The sequence below is a fragment of the Artibeus jamaicensis genome, unplaced genomic scaffold (assembly GCF_021234435.1).
Source record: "Artibeus jamaicensis isolate MK-2021 breed Jamaican fruit bat unplaced genomic scaffold, CSHL_Jam_final contig_415, whole genome shotgun sequence".
NCBI classification, from domain to species: Eukaryota; Metazoa; Chordata; class Mammalia; order Chiroptera; family Phyllostomidae; genus Artibeus; species Artibeus jamaicensis.
The window spans coordinates 29730952-29738159 of NW_026521823.1; the positions used below are offsets into that span (position 1 = coordinate 29730952).

A 7208-nucleotide genomic window follows, 5' to 3' on the forward strand; every position below is an offset into this window, starting at 1 on the left:
CCTCTATTCTGTACCTTGATGTTTCTATTACTTCCTCTACTCCTCTAACATATTCTACATGGGAATCTCTAGAACCAAAATAACTATTATTACCATCTAACATTAACTGTGTTGTCTTATAAGTAATATAATAATGCTATAAATATTCTAGCTACACTTTCCTGGTATGGTTATCTGTAGTTGGTCTTCCTCTTTTTTCCTGTGATCATCTAGTATAGTTGTTTTTAAATGTTGTTGTCCTTCTCATTATTATTATGAATTATGTATCAGAAGCTTTCAGAGGGTTCATTTCCATAATTTCCTGGAATCCAACCTGGCTTTGAGAAAGTCAGTCCAATTTTTTTCTTTTGAATCATTGCCTCTCTTCTTTCATTAGATGTATTCAGGTATTAGTCATTGTCCATAACCCAGTAGAAGAAAATCTCCTTTTTTAATTCTCATTTCCTAAACACATGGCTAACATGAAATTACTATTAATAAACATATACTTTAAAAAATTTTAAACTGTTTTTGTCTAGCCTCTTTTTATAGCCTAACATTATCTAAAACATATTGTTTACAATGTAAAGGCTTAAAAAGCTCCTACTGACATCACAAGGTACTCAGTAGCTCCTTCTCCTTCTCTTCCTCCTGCTCCTTCCTTCTTCTGCTTCTGAGTCCCTCCCCTTCCTCCACTTCCCTACCCTCATTCTCCTAGTTTATTATGACTAGTTTACATAGAGAAAGCATCCCTTTTTTCTGCCCTGGCTCTTTGAAAAGCATCTCTAATTAAGCATTCATTACTAATCAGGTTCTTAGCCTATCTTTTTCATCTCTGTGTGGAACTAGTAAAATTAGTTCCTAAAATTCTGGGTTTGGGGCACTGGCAGGTGATATTAGGGCAGCTTTGGTTTAGGGTTAAACTCTCCGTACACATGTGTTCTCTTGCTTACTTAATAGTTAGCCCAGTTACATGTTTATAGTAGCTCTCCCTCCAAATGTATTTTCCATATACTTAAGTTATTAACATACTACAGAAAATTATTAGTAAACAAAATATTTTATTTAAGAAAACAAAAAAATAATGTGTATTTAATTGTTTTTTTTCCACGTTATATGGAAGTAATTAAATGTTTTGTAGACTTCAGGTTTCTATAAGCAGATAAAAGGATAGAAGTCTTTCTTAGCCCTAATGAGAGTACACTACAGGGTTGTAGGAATTAAATCACTGAAGGTAGGCTGTAAGGAGATTAGTATGATTGAATTTGTTTCTGTGTTTTGGATACAACCTTGGGCAATTATGGAGCAGACAATAGCTAGAGGGATTTGAACATCAGTGGGGAAGTATGAAAATAATTTTCTAAACAAAAAGGTGGCCACAGACTAGATGGGAATATTGTTTCATAAGAAGCCATAGCAGATGGAAAATATGGATGCATTAGAATAACTCTGTGTAGGATATGTTAAGAATGTGGGCTTTTAACTGGCAATAGCAGCAGAATGAAATGTTAATAGACGTGAGATTATTTTACAATATACATGAGAAAATAGATTATATTTTATTATAATCTACTTTAATATATTATATTAAACACATCTATATTAATATATTTATTAATAATAAATCTAATATATATTTATTATAAAATAATCTAGAAAAATAGATTATTTTATAATCGATGTGAGAAATTCACATGCCATAGAAGTCACCACTTAGCCACTTTGGAGTGTACCATTCATTAACATTTAGTGTACTCACAAAGTCTTAAAAGCATCACCATTTCTGATTTAAACCAATTCCTGAGAAAATTCCAGAGGAACCTTGTACCATAGCTATTTGCAGTCACTGACCATGGGCCCTCTCACCTGGCCCCTGCCCGTTACTGATCTGCTTTCTCCCTGTATACATGTGCCCAGGGAGACTTTTCATCCAAATGGAATCCTCATACATTATGTATGTAGTCTTTTTGTCTGGTTTCTTTCACATAGCATGATATTCTAAAGATTTACTCATGTTGTGCCATGTATCGGAACTTTATTCCTCTTTATAGCTGAATAACATCCCATTTTTTGTTTGTACATTCGTTTGATGAAAATTTCCATTGTTTCCATTTGACCACCATAGGTACTCTTCGGTTCACTGCTCCCCTACGGAGAGGTGCAATGAGATTAACGCATTTCCACACTTGCTAAAACAACACCTGGCCTGTAGCTTGTGTATCCAGGAATAATTTCAACTTTCAAGTCTTATTATTCAAGAAATAGTTTGTATACTTACCTGCCCGGGGAGATACCACAGTCACAAAGGTGGTTTTCCCAGGGTGAGGCTTCTCTATGGCACTCGGGATGTGCTGACCCCTGAGAGTTCCCCAAATGTGGGAAGCTCAACTGCATGATTTGTGGTAGTAGGGGCTTCATTTGCACTCTCTCGTGGCTTCTTATGGGAAAAAAAAATAAAATTCATTTTGGAAGGCTATGGCTGCCACAGATAGCAATTCCTTTAATAAATCTAGGCAAGGTGCATGGAAAACCTGGAAAGGGTTCACCATTTGAGATGCCCTGAGAAGATGTCAAAATACCAACATTAAGATCAGTTTTAAAGACTTGATTCCAACCCTGGTGGATGATTTTGAGGGGCCCAAGCCCTCAACAGGGGAAAACAAACAAACAAAACAAAAACAAAAAACTAATGGAAATGTGGTGGAAAGAGCAAGATAATTCAAATTAGAACTAGAGCCTGAAGATTTGCTTAAATCACTGCAATCTCAATAAAACTTTAATGAAAAAGAAGTTGCTGCTTATGGTTCAGCAAAGAAACTGGTTTCTTGACACTGAATCCACTCCTAGTGAAGAGGCTGTGAAGAGTGTTGAAATGACAACAAAGGATTTAGAATATCACACAAACTTGTTTGACAAAGCGGCAGTAGCACTCAAGAGGATAAACTTCAATGAAAATTCTTTTCAAAATAGCATTGCAATTTATTACAATTAAAGGCTTTAAACATAATATTTATGAGCAGCTGGTGACTAGCCAGTTGGACAGGTTCCTTGTCATCCCACACTTTTTGGTCCTTTTAGAAAATAAATAGCAATGATATTTTGTTTCTTAGAAACAGAAAATAGCAATGCCGCATCTCAAATCACAATTCCCTTTAATCAACATTGTGACATAGGGAAAAAATGGTAAAGATCAATGAATAACATCCAGTTAGAGAAAATTGAAATCCACAAATAATCTGTTCAATGAGGGCCCTTGAGTAAATTTACTTAACGAGTATTTGTAAGACAGAAATAGCTACATTGCAGAGTTATTGAATACTTCTGGCATTTGAAGTAGCCACACATTAATTCTGGTTTGAAGAAACATTCGTAAGAAGAGGATGTGAAAGCTATTTAGAAGATTTTGAGTTCTCTATGCAATGACTTTCTAGCCAGACTCCTCACATAAAGATTCTAAGAAAAAACGAGATGCTTTCTAGAAAGGTGTCTTAGTCATAGTTTTGTAACATACTGATTTATTTCAAATGGATATGCTTGCTGCATGTACACTGTGGGTAAACCATAGTGTAAAAAATATAAAATATTTACTGATTTATCTTTATTTCTTTTTTTCTGCCTCTTCCTTTCTATTAGGTCTCCTTCTCACAGACTAGCCAATCTACATTTACATATTTAATGCATGTGTGAATGAACTAATGGAAGATATAAATAATATATATAATACCACGAGTACTGTTCAATTCTTCTTCCTGATATATTTAAATTTCAGTAGGGCACACAGTACTTGCCTTAATAAGAAAAGAATGGCTAATTGTGAATACCAATCACCATTACAGTGAGAGATTATATTAGGAACACGACTTTTTTGCCCTCCCTGTATTCCTTCAATCAAATGCTTAACCAACTGCTCTATTAACTAACATCTGCCCTTATGTATCAGAATATTTCTACTGTTTTCATTGTCATGATTTTGGTGGACATATGAATATAAACCACAGTGTCTAAAATTTTCTCTCGATTTCAATTATCTTTATTTTCATATTAAGGAACAATAACATAAAACACAAGTATTTGATTTATTTATTGATTTGTTTACATAGGAAAACAACTCCACCGATGGAAGGAGAAACAAACTTTTTAATAAGGACCTAGAAAAATCAGCAAATTTTACTATGGGACAGAAATGTCTTTATTGTTACTGGGCACTGAGTATATTTTATTCCTTCTTTGAAACTGATTGTGTCACCTCTAAATTTATTGTTTCTGAACTATTTGAAACATATAATCAGAATTTTAGAATTCTATGCTACACTGTCTTGTACATTTTGTGATCAGGTAAGCCATTCAAGTAAACATCTAATATGAATTATAGACATTATATATGTAATATGCTTTCAATTGATACATTATAAAACTTCTATTACTATTGGTGAGCTCCCTAAATTGACCTGAAATCTTTATTTGATTATTAATTACACACACATATACACACAATACATATAATTAAATATATTTTTTAGATTGTATTGCTTTCAAAAATAGTCAATGCCACAGTTTAAGACTGTCAATTTAAGTGTACTTGAACTCTGTGTCCCAGAATTCTCTTCAGCACATGATTCCTGTTCAGATTTTGTTATAAGAGAAATACACTGAGAAAGCAGCACTTGGAAAGGGCTGCTGACTGTCTCTGGTCAGAGCCTGCCAGGAACAGGTAGAGTGGGCAGCCAGCTCCCCCTTGTACCTACTCGGCTTTCAGCTGAACACAGCACATTCTCCTTCCTCACTGCTGGTCTTGGTGACCAAGGCTGACTCGGGCTTCCACCTGGTATTTTGCAGGAAGCTCACCGAAGGAGCAGCGACAGAGAAGCCACAAACTGTGGACCTCCCCAGAAGCCTCCACGTTTCCTTCCAGCACCTCTCCTGTCCTGTAGGCGCCAGGCTGACCGAGGCTTTTCTCCGAGCCCTTTCAGACCTTTCCCTAGCAGCATCAGCATAGATTGTATTGGGTACAATTTCAAGTTAAAAAGAAAAGCCATTTAATAGTCCATAAAACTCACAGTGTTCTGCCTCTCCGTTTTAGCGCTGATAGAACAATCCAGAAGTGTAGGTTTGTTACAATGTGGCCAATATCTATGGAGTTTCACACATTGAGTGCATCTGTTTAGGGGAGAGGAGGTAGAAGAGTGAATTGTTCCTCCTAGAGCCAACACCTCAGGACAAATGAATTTACTTTTTATAACTCAGGGAAACCAATCAGAGATTATCGGGAAGTTTCTATAAAACCCAATGTCTAGAATATTTAAAATATGTTAAGAACGCCCAGTTTCACCGGCAGAGTAGCCTGTGGATCTGAATGCCACAGACCTCATGCCAGTGGAATGGTTACTGCTGGTCGATAGGTAGGACAGCTAGGTCAGTTCAGGTTTATCCAGCAAGTTGATAGAATTGCACAAGAGGTGCCATTGTCCACTGGCTTTTCTTAAAATTTTCCTTCAAATCAGGGTCAACATACTGTTTCAGTAAATACTTTCAGCGTTATGGATCATATGGTTTCTTTCTTTTCTTCTTCTTTTTTTTTTTTTAAGAGAAACAGAATTCGTGTGTCATCCTTGCCCAGGGGCCATGATAATCTTCACTGTATCATTAAAAATATGGAACACTTCATGAATTTGCATGTTGGGAGAACTGGACAGCTACGTGCAAAAAAATGAAACTTGAGCACCAACTTACACCATACACCAAAATAAATTCAAGGTGGATAAAAGACTTAAATATAAGCCATGACACCATTAAAGTCCTAGAGGAGAACATTGGCAGGAAAATCTCAGATATTTCATGCAGCAACATTTTTACTGATATGTCCCCTGGAGCAAGGTATATAAAGGAAAGAATAAACAAATGGGGTCTCATCAAAATAAAAAGCTTCTGCATGGCTAAAGAAAACAGGATTAAAATAAAAAGAGAACCAACTATGGGAAAACACATTTGCCAATGATACCTCAGACAAAGGTTTAATCTCCAAAATATACAAAGAACTTACACGACTCCACTCTAGGAAGACATTGAACCCAATTAAAAAATGGGAAAAGGACTTGAACAGACACTTCTCTAAAGAGGACATACAGAATATCCAGAGACACATGAAGAGATGCTCAATATCGTTAGCTATCAGAGAGATGCAAATTAAAACCACAATGAGATACCACTTTACACCAGTCAGGATGGCTATAATAAACAAAGCAACAAACAACAAATGTTGGAGAGGTTGTGGGGAAAAGGGGACCTTAGTCCACTGTTGGTGGGATTGCAGACTGGTACAACCATTATGGAAAACAGTATGGAATTTTCTCAGAAAAATAAAAATCGACCTGCCTTTTGACCCAGCAATTCCACTGCTAGGATTATATCCTAAGAACCCTGAAACACCAATCCTAAAGAAGCTATGCATACCAATGTTTATAGCAGCACAATTTATAATAGCCAAGAGTTGGAAGCAACCTAGGTGCCCATCAGTAAATGAATGGATCCAAAAGCTATGGTACATTTACACGATGGAATTCTATGCAGCAGAAAGAAAAAAGGAGGTCCTACCCTTTGCAACAGCATGGATGGAACTGGAAAGCATTATGCTGAGTGAAATAAGCCAAGCGGTGAAAGACATATACCATATGATCTCACCTTTAACAGGAACCTAAACAACAAAACAAAGAAGCAAGCAAAATAGAACCAAAGACACTGAAATAGAGAACAGGCTGACCAGGGACCAGAGGGGACAGGGAAGGGAATTTCAGGGGAAAAGGGAAAGGATTTAGAAGAACTAGTATAAAGGACACATGGACAACAACTAAGGGGGGTAGAAATGGGAGGGAGGTGGGGAGGGCTGGGGGGATGGGCTGGGATGGGAGTAAAAGACAGAAAACTGTACTTTAACAATAATTAAATTAAAAATATTTAAAAAAACCCAAAATTAAAAAGGCAGTTAATTAAAAAAAGAGAGAGAAACAGAATTCAATAGTCCTTTATTCAACACAGTTATTTTCCTCTCATTGACTTTTGCTCATGGCATATTTCTAGCTCCATATGTGAAAAAATTTCATACAAATAACCATGAATTAAAAATGTCAATATCCAGAAGAATTATCCTGTGAGGCCAAATAGTACATCAAATATTATTAAAATTAAATCACAATATAATTTAGACTTATGAAAATCCAACAGGGACATTATGG

The 7208-nt window shown here is 36.0% G+C and overlaps 1 non-coding gene and 1 pseudogene across 1 annotated transcript; one reads left to right on the plus strand and one right to left on the minus strand.

Annotated features, from left to right (window-relative positions):
* The first annotated feature begins 2249 nt into the window (after nt 1–2249).
* Nucleotides 2250–2409, plus strand: LOC119061748 (U1 spliceosomal RNA). Its single transcript, XR_005084848.2, has one exon. It is a non-coding gene; the product is annotated as a U1 spliceosomal RNA (small nuclear RNA).
* Nucleotides 2410–5564: 3155 nt separating this feature from the next.
* On the minus strand, nt 5565–5653 carry LOC119061750 (uncharacterized; annotated as a pseudogene).
* Nucleotides 5654–7208: the final 1555 nt, after the last annotated feature.